Source organism: Tenebrio molitor, chromosome 8 (assembly GCF_963966145.1).
Source record: "Tenebrio molitor chromosome 8, icTenMoli1.1, whole genome shotgun sequence".
In the NCBI taxonomy this organism is placed as follows: domain Eukaryota; kingdom Metazoa; phylum Arthropoda; class Insecta; order Coleoptera; family Tenebrionidae; genus Tenebrio; species Tenebrio molitor.
In genome coordinates, this window is record NC_091053.1 from 5,463,912 (window position 1) to 5,483,359 (window position 19,448).

Consider the following 19,448-nt stretch of genomic DNA (forward strand, 5'->3'; position numbering starts at 1 on the left):
CTTTATAGTCCTTTTTTTAAACAATTGTTGATGTCAAAATTCACTCAAAGACCAGGCTGTACCACCCTAAAACCTTTCATTTCTGAACACCTGTATCGTAAAATCTCCCTAGGTCAGGTGTGAGGTTATGTCAATAATTTTCAAATGTCAGAAAATTTCAGATTTAATCAAGTTTTATACCAAAAGACAAGAAATAAAGACGATAATGACACTGAAAAATACAACTGAACATATTCAGTAGCGCAAGCGCCTTTACATCAAAGTGGCTGACATACAATTAACATTTTACGTTGCCAACGTAATGACCATCAAATAACTAGTGGCTCATACCAACATGACAACACTTTGACAATTTTTAAAGAAAAAATGAACTAACTAGGCACGCTAATAAAGTATTTGGATCTCACTAACGTACAGTTCAATCATAAGTTTTAAGCGACCTTGAGTTTGACAATCCACATCCAAAACGTTTTGACTATACATAAAGTCCATTCACGTTGGATTTTCCCTGCCAAATTGTTGTCAGGTTGCAAGCCTGCGCCTCCTTTCCTAGTAATTTTTACATTATCGCGTTTTATTCGTGATAGAGCGATTTGACGTCTTCAATTTTGAATATTAGTTTGACGTGTGAAATAAAGTCACAGATTTTTTAATAAAATTCTATTCCTGGGTGATTTTACCATGGCGAAAAGAAAAAAGGTTAATATTTAAATTGCGTTAACCTTCCACAACTGACGTAATGTGACGAAACCCGCAAGCTAATACGGACTCAAGAAAAAATAGCTTCAGTTCGAAAATTAATTGGTTAGAATCCTTTAATGTTTAATGTATTGTATGTATTAACATGATTATAATCTATTTACGATCATTATTGAGTAGTTTTAACAATACAACGTTATTTTAAAGGTAATATGTACATCGAAAAAACTTAAATTAGAAAAAAATCATTAAAAATCAAAATACACCTTTCTTTTGTGGTATGCAATTGTAACAATACATTCTTGAAACGTCACAACCACAATAAAAACGTATAAGTGTCTCTGAATAACTGAAATTTTATTGCCAAATTTGTTCCAGCATTTAGATGCATTCCTTACTTCCATCGCTTCCAATGAAAGAATCTTCACACAATTTCCTATTGGGTTCATTTTGTAAACTCTGTCCACTCATAGATTGCTTGACATAAATGTTACTAAAAGTGTTCGCTCTACGCTACAACAAATAGATTCGGCGCGAAATTTAAAAAATGGAAAGAGCAGGTTTACACGTGATATTTTATTATTATTCTGCATGTTTGCATTTAGGAAAGACGAAAGAAAACTTCAGTATAGTAGGAGTAATATATCGGGTTTTATTAATACAGGGTATTTCACGAGTGATAATGTGCCCGACGGAATTAAAAATGTAAGGCACAACTCATTTTCTAATTTCCGAAAAAAGCTGGCTACTGAAATTAAAATATCCAGCATTTTTCGGAAATGGCTAAACACAAACAAAAGATTTATTTAATGCATGAACAAAAATGACCTCTGAATCATTTTCGATGTTTGTAGTGTCACTTAAAATGTTCATTATGCTAGATTCTTGAGGCATGCACTCACTTCACAAATTCAAAAAAATCAACAAAAATCGCAACGGAACAGATCAAAACAGCAGCACGATCAAAACTAATAACTTTTAAAACCAGAGGAACGCAAAACATAGCTCTAAAGATGAAAAATCGCAAATCTAAATGCTTAAACCACTTGACAGCACTGACAGTTTCAAATCTGAAATGTCATATAATTTATTTTTCGCGTGGGTTTTATAAGAACCAATGAGAATCAGTGGCGCGAATGTTTCAAGGTATTACCAACACAATCTACGATACTTTGATAATATTTTAATGTTATGGTTTGGGGATTTTGTTATCTAAGGATATTTAAAAAAGTGCAATCTATCAGTGGACGGAGTCTATAACTTATTCTGGTTCCTCATCACTCATCATGTTAGTCGCAGAAGGTTAAGTAAATGTAGTCATTAAGGGTTTTTTCACTTAATCAACAACGCAAGCAGAAAAATACAACACCAGTAGGTAGGAGTTAGGTACCTAACTACCTACTGGTGTTGTATGTTCCTAATCCTATCATACCGATTAACAACTGACACTATTTTTAGTGTAAATGATAACAAAATGGATGTATTATTACCTATTGTTATCCTCTAAAAAGTTTAATAACAATATTTGAAAATGTTTCTTTGCTGACAGCGAATAACATAACCTCTACAGTCTACGAATGACTTGGTTGCTTTATCAGCCCGTATTGGTGACATACACAGCTAAAGCATTTTTTAACTAAAAATCACACCGCCAAAATATTGAATTATTTGACCTTGACTAGGAAAATCCAACGTGAATGGACTTTATTGGGTGATTTAAAATGATTGTGGATAAGTATGGCAACTATGTACGAAAATGTATGTGGCAACTGTGTGGGTGGGGTAAAGTTGACATTTGTATGACATTTCATAAGCGTGCATTTGATTTTTTTTTATACCATTGCATATTGATTTGACAATTTTCAAAATTGCGCGACTATGAACTGTCAAAGAAATGTCAACTCTATCCTACCCACACAGTTGCCACGTACATTTTCGTAGATAGTTGCCATATTTATCCATAATCATTTTGAATCACCCAATATTAAATAACATTATGAAAAACATAATCGATTTTGTAGAATCATGGACGTTAGTCTGGTAGAATCTTCTTCTGGCGACAAGATTCAGAATTTTGAATTAACTTTTGAAAATCCCTATCAAGATGTGAAAATTTTTTTAGGAGATCCCAAACCACGCTTGATTGAACTTCTTAAACAGGAACAGCTAAATCATGAGGGGATAAAAGTCAAATTGTCCTTAAAGTGTAAAGCGCTCTCACGGACTCAGAGTACAACAAAGTGAAAAACAATTTTCAACAAATTTAAGGACGTTCAATAATGAAGAATAAAGTAGAAGTTGATGGAATGTTCAAGGAAAACTACAAGTAAGACTCCTTCAGAACACTTTGTGTTTTTAGTCATTTTGTCCTAATTTTAAAGGTATTGTAACATTTTTTAAAAATGCAAGTTTTCTCAATGATTCGATCATCGTGCGCACGACGTTTTCCGCCAAAAATAATAATAACCCGAATTGAGAGGGGCGAAACTATAAAAGACAGGAGAGAGTGCGAGGAGGGGCTTTTTGGTCTTTAGTCAGGGAGGTCAGATGTGTGCGGGTACTGTGAAAGGGGCTGAAACGGCGAGTGGTTGAACGGCGAGAAAAGGGTGTGGAGACGTCGAGGGTCCGAAGAGGGTGAGGCTGGAAGAAGAGTCCAGGAAGGCCAAACCTAGACGCCGAGGAGCGGATTTACGAATCCCCGACGGAAGGTTCACGGAGAACCAAACGCCGGAGTGCGGAGTCAAATTCCACGCCTGGATTTCGTCGTCCGTCGTGGGCCCGAGGAAGTCCAGGTCTCCAGAGACGTCGACCGCCCCGTGACGATCAAGGCCAGGGTGATAGAAAAAAAAATTTTCGTGCCGCCGCGCCGGCCGGAATTTGGTAAATTACAGATCTCGAAATCGTCCAGAAACACATGCATTGCCGACCTAGTCCGGCTAAAAGTAGGGATTTTGAGTCATCGGTTTCGGTTGGCATTTGTTATCAGAATTCTATCAAACGTCAATGTTTGTTCTGTGGATGGCTCGTTAAAAATGTTTTTCTATTTATAACAACGTACAAACTACAAAGAAGCAATACTTAACTAAAATTAATTAATTAAAATTACGTTTCGAGCCACTTCTTGAATATGGGCTGGTGTATTTATTACAACAAATGTTTCAGGAAAATGTCAAAAACAAAACAAATTAATTAAATTTAATAAATGTCAGGAAGCAAGATCGATGTTGATTTTAAAATTTAAATGTTTAAATGTTAGTGTTGCCAACACAAAAAAAGTCCCTAATACCAATTATTAAAACAAATGCTTTAACTTCCATTTAACAAAAATCCGCAGAAGTCGGCACGAAAAATTTTGTGTATCACACGTCCAGAAACTGTTTTGCGAGCATTCGTACTTACAATACTCGTCTATCGACTCGTATTGCAAACCGTACTCATGCTCCCAAACGTGCAGTTTCTGGCCTTGTGATACAAATAACTATAGTTTTCACGAACCCAGCGCGTCGTTTCAGGCAGAACTTTTTTTTTTATTCGGAATCTAGTTATCGGTCTGCTGGTGATTTCGCCTGCAAACGGCTGGTCAGAGCGATAACAAGTTTTTTTTTTAAGAGCTCCTGTTTGTTTTATTTCTTTATCTTTTGTGTCCTCGTCCGCCGCGCGACTTCTTTTTCTATTTTGAATTTAGCTTTTTTTTTGGGAAACGAAATGAGGCCCGAGGGAACGGTCCCGCCGATCGTGGGCGGCGTAGAAGAATAGCGTCGAGGACGATATCGGGCTTCACTTTCGGCTCTCCCCCTTTTTTTTTAATTTAGTTTTTGAATTCAATTTACTTTTCGAGAGTTTTCCTTTTTTTTTTGTCGCGGCGAGGGCACAACCCTTAATTTTTGTAGGTACATAATTATTGAATGTGAGAAACGTTTTTATTATTAAATAATCCGATTTGTACGTGTGCAGCACTGGGTGAAAATATATTCATTTCGTTTAAACCACTCGGAGTTTTCTTTTTTCCGATTATCACCACCCACCCCCACATTTAGGTTGTACTCTCGAGCAGTCTCCTGTGCATCTCGACCCGAAGTCTGTTGGTTAAATCGTTATTTTGGGAAAATTTCACAATTAGGCAAAATAAATAACGTAACAGTATGTATATTTAAAAGCAGATATTCTCATCTCAAACTCATCTAGATAACGATTTTAAAAGAAAATTGATGTAAAAGCTGTATTTATTAATAAATTAGGATTATATGCGATTTTACCCTGTTATAACAAAAATAAAAGATTAGCATATAGAACTATGTCAAAATAGATGAAGAAGGTAAATTTTACTATGTAATAAGGCCCCTTCAGAACACTTTGTTTTTTAAGCATTTTACCCGTTTTTAACCTTTACCTTTAAAAAAGTTAAAATTTTATGAAATCTATCTTGTTTTTAAATTCTTCACAAGGTGAACTACTTGTAACAACAGGAACTAAAAAAATTGTGATAATGTCTAATTATTTATTGATTTTAGGGTTAGTTTTTCAGTCGATAATTATTCTTTAACTTTGGTTAGTTGCTATAGAAACCTAAGCATTGTTGCAACAATAGTATCTATGACAGTTAATGGCAATTATAAATTAACCAGCGACTGAAAAACAGGTACATAATACATAGATAGCCATTAATTAGTTTTACATAAAATGAGGTAACTCAAAATCCAATTCATTCACATGTGCAGGTATTTACGTTGTATTTCATTCGATAACTTGGTGGTAATCTGATTATTTTCTTGTCATTATTATTGACTCTAATATTATCTGGCAAATACTTCAAAATGTTTTCAAATGCTTTCTTTGCATTCGCAGCATTATACAGTGTGGAATAAAATGATTTACATCTAGTTATCTTTGGAATTTTTGCACATGTAAATTTTCCTGTACCGCTCTACTTTTTTTTTTGAAGTGCCGAACTATTAGTTCTGTCAATAAATGTCATCAATCGAATTGACAATTGTTACAATTTACTAAATTGAATTAACAAACGTTGGTGGCCACTTTCAACACTAGCTGTGACTTGCTTTTGTTAGCTCCTTTTTAATTTCAATCTCTACTTTGCATTCATATCATCCCTTCGCAATAAATCACATTTGGAATTTTGGAATATTTTGAGGTTAGGCTTTCTTTTTTTTTTGTAGAGCGGCATTTCGTATTTTTACAAGGGTAATGCAAAGGTAACTAGATGTAAATCATTTTATTCCACACTGTATTGTACAGTATTTTTTTACGTTTTTGGAAAGCTCTCGTCAAAACAAAGAGGAAGATACTACATTTGATGGGTCTAACTTCTACTGTTAGTAAACTATTCGCTCTTTTGTGTCCGGACAAATCAAACTTTGAAAATTTGTAAAAAAATATAACAGATGATAATTATTTAGATTAGGTGTTTTTAGAACATTGTAAATATCGTCAATTTTATTGCCTTCTTGAAAAACATTAAGATTTTTACTTAATTACGTAGTGGGCGCTTCAAACGCAAACTCTTTATTTAGTCAATTTTTTTTAATGGAACACCCTGTATTTCGATGTACCGTTGGATAGCTCTTTCAATGAGCGTTCAAAAGATATAAGGTTTTTGGCATCTAAAATAGTTTATCCACAATTTTTTTTTTTTTTTTGGGAAGTGTACAACCGCCACTTTTCTTTTTATTTCTTTTTTTTAAGTTAATTAAAGGTTAAATTTATTCTCTTTTTTTATATTAAACTCGATGAAATGTATTTTTTTGGTTCCGTTAAATTAAAGAAAAATCTGATATTTTAAATTACATTTGTGGATAAACTATTTATTTTAGATGCCAAAAACCTTATATCTTTTGAACGCTCATTGAAAGAGCTATGTATTTCAAGGATTGTACCGATATTGTTAAACATAGATATTTTACAAAAAAAAGACAAAATATGCACATTACAAAAATAGTTACTCATTTGAAGAAGCTGTGTCTTGGGATTGGGAAGCACTGCTAACAGCAGTTGAGTCTGAACCACTTGAGTTGGAAAACTCAGCTCAGCCTCGTGAGTCAAAGGCGTACTCAGTAAACTCTACTTCATTTCCAAGTAAATCTTTTCATCTATGATATTCATATTTGCAATTCTTTGAAATTCAACTACAGCATATATGTAGTAATTAATATTTTGATAATCTTTTAATGTCCAATTAACTTCTAGTTCAGAAGATTTTGTTTTACTAAATACATTTTCATCATTTTCTTTTGTTACATCAAAAGCAACAGCTAAATAGAGGTTACAAAAATCTTTATAGCTAACACACGTGCCTTCATCCAAATCTTGTTTATAATTACATGAGAGGAATGCGGCATACAAACGTTGTAAATCCTCATTATTCACCTGATATTCATAAGTAGGATGTTGGGTACCATTGATTTTATTATTTATTCTTTCTAAATTCATATTATCAAAATCATCATTGTCTTGGTAAAATTATCATTTCGTTCGGCTCTAGAAAAAACTATAAAAACTCTAGATATTTTATTTTGATTATTTACAACGCACCAGTTTCCACTTCCAGAAGACCACAAATTACTACGGTAACAGTTAAGCGCATTCCATCCACAAAGAAAGTTAGATTTGCTAACTAATAATGAAGATAATATTTTTTAAGTTTCTAGTGCGGGTTTTGCTGTTGGGATCCACAAACTAATATCAGATATTTCATAATCATAGTTTCCATCAACTTTGGCGTGTAGTATATTTTTCACTCGATTTTTACGTAATTTAATGCGAATTTTTCCATTCAAAACTTTGTTACAGTCTCGTACAAATCGAAAAACTTTAAATAAAGGAATACATTTTGTAATAGTTTTTTCATCTTTTGTTAACAACCATCTCTCCAAATATCTTTTATTGAATACAGAATTATTTGTAATTTTTGAAACAATAGTTTTTATATCAACGTCCAAATCTTTAAATTTTTCAGATTTATTTTGCGCATCATACTAATACAGGGTGATTTACGAGGAATAATGAGCCCGACGGAATAGAAAATGCAACCCACAATACATTGCAACAAAAAGCCGGACATCGAAGCGGTAAATGTCCGGGTTTTTCTCCTGATGAATTGCGGGTTGCATTTTCTATTCCGTCGGGCTCATTATTCCTCGTAAATCACCCTGTATATTGAGATGTATCTGCTGAATCTGCTGCGTCTGGATACCAACATAATTGTGATGCTGAAGTATCAGATACATCTCCTGAAAATTCAATCAGATTTGAAATTAACGTAGCATAATTATTTGGATTGTTTTTAATTTTAGATTTGACAAAAATATAAGCACCTGATAAATGTTTCCATCCACTTATGTTAGTTTCGAGCGTATACTGTCAAGTTCTTCCACGTTGATATTACTTTCTCTTATTTTATTATAAGTATAACTTTTTGTTGATTCATCAATTACAGGCATTTCATCAATACGCCATAAATTGTCTACAACATTTTTCATTTATTTAAATAAAAAAGATCTTTTAGGAAACCTCAGGATTCGCTTCGCTCATGAAGACTTTGTCTGAATTCAGGAGATTTTCAATAATTTCCTTTGATTTTTTAGTTAATAGATTTTTTGGCTTAACCTTTTTTAATCCGTCGCCTCGTAAATGTTCTTTCAACGGTTTTTCTTTCATTTTGTTTAGAATAGGATTTATAATTTCCTCTTTATAGGTATGTAGAAAACGCCCTGAAGTTACACCTTGAATGTCCTCTTTATTATTTTTCCAAAAAGGTTTTAATATAGGATTGCGATATAAAAAGCCTAATGCTGGTATAGCAAATTTTTTTATAGATTGAAAAATATTTCCACCTCTAATATCTCTGTGATATTTAAGACCAAACCCATAATGTTTTGGAAATAATTGTTTTCTATGAACAACAAGTACCATTTATTCTACAAGAAATACAGGCAAGGCCTGCCCAGAGTCGAACAAAATTTAAGCACTCTCCATTAAAATTTATCAATTGATTTAGTTGATTTGTAACGGAAATGCGAATTATAATACATATAATGTATTCCAACTTTAAAAAAACGATGCTTGGCCATGACAGTCTGACAGATTTCATCATATCTGAATAAAAGTTTGGTTAGGAATTCTGAAAATTTTGAAGGCACAGTGTTGCCACGCTTTTTTGCGAATCGATTGAAGCTGTATTACAAGAAATTAATAGAGAACCCAGCACTTTTTATTAAAAATAGCAATTGAAAAAAAATACAAATCAAAATGTAAACATCTGGTGGAGGCTTTAGTCGTTGAATGAGTTTCAAGAACGCTTGCTTTAGTTTAATAAGCAGAAAACGGATAAGTTCTCCAAAGTGGAATCACTTTTTTTACACTTTAACCTCCTCCATTATTCTATCTTCAGAATTATCTTCATCATTAGATTCCGAATCATCTTCTAATGTTTAGCCCACGAATAATTTCGTTCAGATCTCTTTTAAAAAATGGTTCCACTTTTCTGATTTTCCTTTTTTTGTTGTTCTAGTATCCTCCAGACCTTTTTTTTGTAATTATGCAATATATAACAGATCTTCCCACATATAAATTAATTATGTAGTTCAGGATTCATTGAAGATATCCATCAATCTATTAATAATAGCATCATTACTTAGATCGGCCCTACCTCGTTTAAAATGTGTCTAGCCCTTCAACACTCGACAAATACAACTTTTGGCATTATGCACTTGTAGTAAACCCTTTAAATTTTTACTTTGTGTTGTCTAATTTAAAATAAATTGGAAAAACGTCAAAATGACATTTATTGATAACTTTACTTACTTTTTGTTTTAGAATCATCTTGCAACATAGCACTTCAAATTTAGTTACAAAAGATTTACAACCAAAATAAAATGAAATATAACTACTACTTTCCTCAGTACTGCCAATTTAACAAAATTAAAGCATGGCAACCTATCGTTTTTTTAAAGATGGAATAGATTATATATACAGTGAGCGGTAAAACTAAGGAATAAATTCCTTAAAAATTAAACAATTTTTTTTTCAAAAAAATCTTTGGACAGGTCAATTTTAGTTTATAAAAATACATGTTTTAGTACCAAAGAAGATTCCAAGCAGTCATTTGTTTTCGAGTTATGACGTCATCGATAGTTTTTTTAAATGGAAATCCCATATTTTTTTTCTTGATTCTGATAGCCCTTTTAATTGTCTAAATGACAGTGTAAAAATTTTGTTATCTTACATAAGGAAATTTTTGAGAAAAAAAATAATAAATTTGGAAAAAATAAATTTTATAACGAACAAAAACCAAGTCAAAAAATCAAGTAGGTAAATCAAACAGTCAAATGTTAATGTCAATTTCATTCGTATGTGTTATTTGTTTTACAAAACGTTTTCGAAAATGACTCATTTAACAGAAACACAACGTATAGAAATTTTAATTTTGATTGGGTGCGTGGATAAAACTAGATAAAACTAAAACAGGGGGAATTTCTTCATAAACTTGCTTATTATCAACAACCTGGGGGATGGCAATTCGAACACTTAATTCCATAATTTTAAGTACCTATTAACACAGTTTTTCACTTGTTTTTGTTAGTTACAAAATTTATTTTTTCCAACTTTTTTATTTTTTTCCTCAAAAATTTCCTTATGTAAGGTAACAAAATTTGTATACTGGCGTTTAGACAATTAAAATGGCTATCAGAATGAAGAAAAAAAATAGGGGGTTCCCATTAAAAAAAACTATCGATGACGTCATAATTCGAAAACAAATGACTGCTTGGAATTTAATTTTGTATTAAAATATGTCTTTTTATAAACTAAAATTGACTTGTCCAAAGATTTTTTTGAAAACAATTTTATTTAATTTTTAATGAATTTATTCCATACTTTTGCCGCTCACTGTATAATCCGTACGATTAATTGGTGAATATTTTGGATGCGTTGGTTCAATATTAATTAAAGATCTAGGTGAAATATTTGGAGTAAAAACGTATACCGGGTGGGGCATCGTATACGCGCGCGCGAGAAATCGCGACTTCTAATTAAATAAAATTGTCGAAATTTTTCAGACTTACCTGGCTATTGGTAGGGTACATTTCATAATTTTTTGATAATTTTTCACTTACAAACAAAGCCAAAAAAAATTAAAATGTAAATTTCAACCAAAAAGTCAAATTCTGATTTTTATACTAACCTACCCAGATTCACTTCCTATAATTATTTACGAAATCTACGGAAAAAAATACCAATTAGATTTTGAATTAAAGGCAGTTTTACATTTCAACTTTCAAAATCATTTTTATTTATGACCTGCTACTTGTGCTATCGTAAATTTAGGTGACAATGGAAACTGTCAATTTTATGGCAAAAAGGTTTAAAACGGTCGGCTATACCTTTGTTGGGAAATTATACCATTGTGCCGTAAATCACCCGTCTGGTTTACGTTTAAATAAAAAAGCGAATTATTTAGCTTACCAAGTCAAAATTTAATTGTGCCACCAGGGTTTGATGGGCTAGCAGATACAGATTCATTTAGCGTAAAAACTTTATAGGTAAATTAACAGTTAATTTCAGAAAACTAATAAAACTGTTACGGCCTTATTTATTAACAAAAATTTTTTTAAAAATTCTCAAATAAATCTTATCAATAATTAGTCAGGTATATAAAATTTGGCCAATTTTATTTAATTAGAAGTCGCGATTTCTCGCGTGCGCGTATACGATGCCCCACCCGGTATAACGGCACTTTTGAGATTATTTTGATAACTAGATGAAAGTAGGGAACACTGAATCAAGATTTGATCAATATCTTTGGTGATATTACCAATTTTTGTTGCATAGTTTATTCCTTCTTTATATATTTATTTTTTCGAATCCTAAAAGCTCATGTATCTTACCGTGGGAAAAGTCAATTTCAGAATCTATGTTGCGTATAATTAACATAAAACGATTAGTTGCATAATTTACATCAAAATAAAACGGGGGTGTTTCAAATGTTCCAAAATATTCTTGGATATAATTATTTAATTCATTTTCATCGTACAGACCGTTTGGTAATTTTAATATTTTCCACTCCGATTCACTTCGTTCATGAAGACTTTGTCCGAATTTCATACCTTCTTTCTTGATTTCATTATTTTTAAGTTCACTTTGTGGGCGTTCACGAGAACCTTTAGACTTCGCCTTTGGCTCTGGGTTGATTTTATCAGACCGGTATTTTATTTAATTATTTTTATACTCTTCAGTAATGTTATCCCAACTGTACTAGAGACTTGCTGTTTTTAAAGCAATTTCACCTTTTAATCCGGATAAATTAATAGGGTTTTCAGAATAACTTATTTCAAAATCATTTTCTTTAGATCTAATGTGTATTAAACTCGCCTTTGCCTCGCGAACCTTCGGTGAACTCATTAAGATAATGAAAAATTCACCTTTGACTCATGAGGCAGTGCTGAATTCTTTTGTGATCTGACTTTTTTATAAGTTTCATTTTAAACAATTTATCAAGTATTTCTACGCATTCATTATATACTTCAATTGAATCATTTCCAACATTTTTTGACGCAATTAATAGATCAAGACGTTCTACCATTTCATTCGGATCTGAAAAAGTACCGCTTCCTGTTTGCTGTCTGCTACTATCCTTTTCATAGAAAGGAATTTTTCGAATATCTTCTAAAACACTTTTATATTTTTTCAACTGTGAATACACACATTGTAAATTATCAATTATTTTTTCTTGTTCTTGTAATTTCTTTGCGTTTGTATTGTGTGCATTTAATGATTTTAATTTAGTTGATATTTCGGGTATCATTGTATCAATTTTTGCATTTCGATTTCTTATGTCTAACGATAATAAATGGGAAGGTTTTTCAAATTTAAATTGTTTTTCAATAATATCAAAATTTAAATCTTTATTTGGGTCTAAACTTATTGGGGTATGCGCTGAAGGTGATTTTGGTAATGGTAATAAATAATCCGATTCGCTTAGATAATTGGCTTCTGCATTATCTTCCTCGATTGCTAAAACATTTTTTGGATTCGCTTCGCTCATGAGGACTTTGTCCGAATTAAGAATTTGTTGTGTAAATTAAGGCCCTTCAATTTATTTTTGAATTTTGGGATTCTTTTGAAATCATTTAAAATATTAATTTTTTGATAATTTTTATTTGTGCAAAAGATCTAGAAGAACCTTATTATCAGCAATGATATAAGTTTAATATTTAGAGAAAAGGGATTGGATAAGAAAATCACAGAATATTATGAAAATAACATCAATAATTTTGATTGCTTAACTATTGATTTCAAAAATCCTGAAATGAAATATAGAAAGAATTTTACACCCATAATAGACATCTGAATATGTTTTTAGAAAAAATAGAAAAAAAGGAGGTAAATTAACAAGAGGGCCACCTGGTATAGGATTTAATCTAACAGAAAATGGTGATTATTATGCTATCGCAGCACACAAATGAGTTAATGTAAAACAACCAGAAAATCCTGGTGATGCTATTAATTTACAATATTTAGCGTCAGCTGTGGATAAAGTCAACGATGATATGATTAAAAAAGATGATTCAGAAAGACGGGCAGTGGCAATGGTTGCAGACGAGTTCCAGGCTGGAACTCGAAAAGACATCTTATCTCTTTTCGGAGAAATGTTTACAATTTCTCTACTTGAGTGATTTTTCTGTAATCTCGGTTTTGGATTAGGATCTGTTGTTTGTGTGTTTCCCCTAAAGAAATTATCAGCTTATGAAATCAACTGGGTACATACTTGCGTAATTTATTTCGTGATTGATATGTTAGATAAATTGATTTAGGACAGAAAATATATTGCAATTGATAAAGTTCCACTTGATTCAGCTTTTGAAAGAAAAAAAAACGCATTTTGTAAATTAAATATAATCCCTTTTTTTTAAACAATTGTCATGTTGGTATGAACCACTAGTTATTTGATAGTTATTAGGTTGGCACTTGGCAACGTAAAATGTCAACTGTATGTCAGTCACAGTCATTTTGATGTGAAGGCGCTTGCGCTACTGAAGCCGCAATTACATTTAAATTAAAATAAAAAGTAAAAAGAGTTTCCGAAAGAAAGGATCTAACACAACGAGAAAAATTAGCTATGATTAGAATGTAGTAAAGATGCACAATATATTCGAGGTATTTTCTTTAAATATATGGGGTGATTCAAAATGATTGTGGCCAAGTATGGCAACTATGTACGAAAATGTATGCGGCAACTGTGTCGGTAGGGTAGGGTTGACATTTCTTTGACAGTTCATAGGCGTACAATTTTGAAAGTTGTCAAATCAATGTGCAATGGAATTAAAAAAATCAAATAGGTACACGCTTATGAAATGTCATACAAATACAACGTGATCAAGAATGACCAAGTCTGTTGGTAACAATGAAGATTTGAATGATTTTGGTACCACTGTAATCTAAACGCATTTCCGGTTGTCAGCTTTGACAGAGTTGACAGGCGAATTTGACATTTACCATCAAAGGGTCATTTTTGTAATAGCATAAACATACCCGACATAACCTAATTTTTCTTTAATGTTATGTCAAGTTAAAACATCCGGTCAGTGCCAATTACGAAACAGAAAAACACCAATATTTTCCAATTGTTTCATTGCCAACAGACTCAGTCATTGTTGATCACGCTGTATTAACTTTAGCCCATTCACACAGTTACCACATACATTTTCGTACATAGTTGCCATACTTGGCCACAATCATTTTGAATCGCCCAATACATATAAACTTAAAAACGTAAATAATAAACACTCAAAGAAGAGACTTTTTTAAGTTCATATTTCAGGAATACAGGTCTGTAACAAAAAATTTAGACTAATGATTTTGAATGTTTCTTACACCGGAGTGTAAGTATAATTTCTGGTATGAGTGTAGGTTTGCCCTTCTGAATTTGTAAATTTTATATTCGACATTTAACACTTGCCACTTTACGTTTTTCATTGTTTATCATATTTCAACGAGTTAATGAAGATGTTTTGTGTTTGTTAAGTTCGCAAAAAAGTTGTTTTTAAAACTACCTCGTGCATTATGTGTAACCATTTTTTGACACCGAAACACTTTCTAATTATAGAAATACTTAATGAAAATGGTTTATTCCCTGAAACAGGATATAGGAAATAGAATGTTCAACAGTGTAGGCTGACAAGAATTACCTTATAGAATATCCAAATTTTCTAAAAGGTCTAGTGGCCCATATTAGAGATATAATCAAGACATTTTTAAGACTTGAAACGTAAACGAAGAAAGATCAACTGGAAAGCTTCCAGAATCTGAAGAAGATGTTAAGTATTAACTAAATTTGAGCCCATGTCTTTAATTTTCATTATTACTTTTTTAACTGAATCACTGATGTTATTTTTATTTATCTTCTTCTTAAGTGTACAATAAATACGCAATTTCTTGAGAGCGTCGAGACCTCAATGATGCACCAACTTTTTTATGCTAGGCAACCAGTAAAACCAATTTGTTCTGAGGGTTGCATATCGTAGATCACACTAACATTATTGGATTTCTGCTGAAACAGTCGGCAAACTGTCAACGCCTACTAGGATCCCACAACCATTTATAGACACTCTGAGCTTGAAGTAAACTCTCTTGTCATTTCTAAGAGCAACTCATTTTAGTCGTATAAATACCTTGAAATAAATCTTAGAGGAGATTATAATCAAGATTTATGTGAACCACGTGTTTCATACTCGAAAAGACATCTTATCTCTTTTCGGAGAAATGTTTACAATTTCTCTACTTCAGTGATTTTTTTTGTAACCTCGATTTTGGATTATCTGCTGTGTGTTTCCCCTAAAGTAATTATCAGCTTATAAAATCAATCGATCAATCAATGTTATTTAAACTGATTTAGAACAGAAAATATATTGCAATCAATAAAGTGCCACTTGATTTATCTTTTGTTGCATGTAACATGTTGTTGTATATTTAAGACTTGCGAAACAAAACTTGATTGAACTTCTTAAACAGGAACAGCAAAGTGAGAAAAAAATGGCAAATTTTGACGCGTTTCTCGCGCCGGTAGGCCAGACTGAACGCTCGACGCTCCAGGGGTTCGAATCTTTTTGGCGGAGTTTTTTGTTTTATTACTGAAAGAAAGAAAACGCATTTCTGTAACCTTCTTTATAATTTTTTTGTTTTTCAATTAAATTTTGTACATTAGATTATGTTTTCAAAATTTCATTTTTAACTGGCCCATTAATTTTTTCTCGTAAATTTACGAGCGTTCCCTTTCAGGGTGGTGATATGGGCAGTCGGGCAAGGGCGTAGCAATGATTTTTTGCTGGGGTGAGACATATTTTAAACCACAGACAGATGATAGATAGATATTGCAGATGTATCTTGTTTTTAATGTGTTTTACTTTTATACTGGGGTGGGCCAGAAGGATTCTGGGGTGGGCCGGGCCCACCTGCCCCCCCCCCCTTGCTACGCCCTTGCAGTCGGGGCAACCACACTGATTTTTTTTGTTCAAAAAGCCGTCGCAAATCTGGCAACCTCTCCTGATTAGAGGAGATTATAATCAAGAATCATGTGAACCACATGTTTCTCTCCTTCAGTTTATTTACTTACTTATCGGTTTATGAAATCAACTATTTATACATTTTTTTCGTAATTGATACGTATATAAATTGATTTTGAAGCGAAAATTTACTGCAGTTGATAAGGTGCGACTTGATTGATCTTTTGTAAGTAACATATTTTATAAATAACATTATGAAAAACAAAATCGATTTTGTAGAAATATGAACATTAGTCTGGTGAAATCTTTTGTTGGCGACAAGATTCAGAAATTTGAATTAACTTTTGAAAATCTCTATCAAGATGTGGATTTCTATTTAAGACATGTCAAACAACGCTTGATTGAACTTCTTAACCAAGAACAGCAAAGCCACAACGGGATCAAAGTCAAATTGTCCTTAAAGTGTATTTTTATCGAGAAACGCTCCCACGGACTGAAAATACAAAAAAGTGAAAACACATTTTCAACAAATTTGAAGAGGTTCAATAATGAAGGAGAAGTTGATGGAATGTTCAAAGAGATTAAAGACCAAATGCCAACTAATGAAAACACGGAACTGCAGAAAATTGTTCATTTATCAATCTATGTTGATTCAACAAAGAAATTTCTGGAGATCTCAAATAGAAAAGAAAAAGTTCCTCTCGTTGTTTTCGTAAAGTTTGAAGAAGAAGAAGCAACATCGCAAGACGCACAACTCCCAAGAGAATGTGTGCCAGTAGGTTTTCAATGTTGTTTGTTGAAATACAATGAAAAAAGCTATTCTGATCACCGATTTGAAAGCGAAAACGTCTTTCGGGAATTTTGGGAGATTCTGGAAACGAAAGTGATGGAAAAGTTAAACAAAGAAAAACAAAATTTTGTGCCAATCATGATTGCAGATTTTAGAAAATATACTTATTGTTTTCTTATTCGAGGAATAAAGCGCGAAGACGAAGTAACTATTAAAGGAAGTGTTGGCACAAAAATCATTTCGTTGATTAAGAAAACTGTACACACAAATTTGAAATGTTTAGATTTCGCTAAGTTCTACCGGGCTTACTCAAATGAAAATGTCAAGTATATGGTCGAGAAATTTCAGAGTATAAGAAAACTGTGTGACCCCTCCGAATTGGACTTGGCTAATTATTTCAGTCTAGCACATTTTGCTTGGAATGATATGTTGAAATTTAGAAGCAAAAACGGTGAAGACCCAATTCCCATCTTGGAGGACGAGGACAAGATAGAATTTATTGCTAAATCTATTAGAGGGGGCGTATGTGACAGTCCGAAAAGAGTAGCGGAAGCAAAAAATATATATGTTGAGAACTATAACGATCAAGACCAACAAACATTTATCGTAACTTTGGATCTCAACAATGCGTGTGGATGGGCGATGTCGCAAAGTCTTCCATGGGATAATTTCCGTTGGGTGGATGAAAAGAAATTTGCAGATCACTACTCTGTAATAAATTTAAATGAAAATGACGAAACTGGTTACATCTTTGAAGTAGACTTGGACTATCCGAAAGAACTTCATGATGAACACAGCGATATGCCCTTTTGCAGTGTACACTCAACACAACGAGATGGACCAAAATTACGACTAAATTTACATAACAAGGAAAAGTACGTTATTCTAGATCAAAACTTAAAACAATGTATGAATCACGGATTGAAACTTAAAAAAATACATCGTGTCCTCCAGTTTACTAAAAAACCGTGGTTGAAGCATTATGTGTATCATAACACCAGACTTAGAAATAAAGCTAAGGAAGGCTCACTTGAACGAAACTTTTACAAAATGTTAAATGTCAAAGTTTACGGCAAACTGAATGAACGATTCGATAAACGGCACTACACGACAGTAGCCACCACAGAAGATTTGCGAAAGCTCAGTTCAAATTATGTTGATCATCGAGTTTATGGAGATGTAGTCTTGGTCGAATTCAAACCGGAGAAAATAAAATCCGACCGGAAATAAGGTCCCCACGTTCCATATTTGCGATGTTCAGCGTTCTTGAACTGACGAAAATGAGGATGTATCGATTCCATTATGATGTCATGGTAAAGAAATACGGAAAGCGCCTCAAGCTGCTGCGATTGAATACGGACAATTTTATTTACGAGATTGAGACCGAGGATTTTAACAAAGATTTGGGATCAGATCCAAGATTCTTGGCTGAATTCGTGCCAGAAGGTGATTTAAGCAAGAGAAAACCAGAGGAAGTATTGGGAAAAATGAGTGATGAGAGTGGAGGAAAAAAAATTTGCAAGTATTATAGTACTCGATGCTCTAATTACTGCATTGGTTTTGTTGACGGGACTCGTAAGATATATTTCGCACCACTACCAGCACACGAAAGACAAAGAATAACGGAAGAAGATATCAAGAAATGCATATTTGAGGATAAACCGATTACAACGGAAAGAGAACAAACCTTTATGAATGAAGCTAAAGTTTTTAGAGAGAGAAAAGTGTACGTTGTGGTTGGGCCAGGCGATCCAAAGAGATACATCAAAGAAGATAAAATCAATACGTTGGCGAAGGGACACAAAGATATCCCGTCCACAAGTAACTAATCATTCTGTTGCAGTAATCGATATGTTTACTTATCTTATTTCATTATGTTTGTTTAAAAAAATTATTAGATATAATTTGTAATATTAAAACTGGTTGAGGGAAATGTTTTACGAGTAGGTATCAGTTATTATCTGTGGATGTAGAATTGCCAAAATAAATATGTCAGTTATAATGTTTATTCCAATAAAATTATCAGTTAAACCCAATCATGATTATGAGCAATAATTTTTTCCCGACAAGGTCATTAAAATTTCGTGGTATAGTATTTCCACTGAGATTTTCGTTGACAGGCTTTGAAAATTACTTTTCACATGGCGCGTAACATAAAGAAGCATCTTGAAGGGTAAGTTCAAGTTGTATTTCGGCTGATTACTTGTCGATCTCAAAATCCTTGTAGCATATTCAAGGTCTCGTATGTGGTGTGTGCAGGGGCACCGTTTTGTTGGAAATACAATTTCATCATCATGAAGCTGTTGCTGTTCAAGACATTGCTGTATGATTTCCCGATACCTTACAGCCGTCAAGGTTCCTGAAAAAATTGGTATCGTTAACTTCTTTGGAAAAATATTTGTATAGTAATTGTACCATAAAAAAAATTGGTCCAATAATCCTGTCTC

At 32.8% G+C, this 19,448-nt stretch overlaps 1 long non-coding RNA gene across 1 annotated transcript; it reads left to right on the forward strand.

Annotated features, from left to right (window-relative positions):
• Positions 1–16,238: 16,238 nt before the first annotated feature.
• On the forward strand, positions 16,239–19,037 carry LOC138136615 (uncharacterized). The gene is made up of 2 exons (XR_011161364.1): positions 16,239–16,437; positions 16,491–19,037. It is a non-coding gene; the product is annotated as an uncharacterized lncRNA (long non-coding RNA).
• The last annotated feature ends 411 nt before the right edge of the window (positions 19,038–19,448 follow it).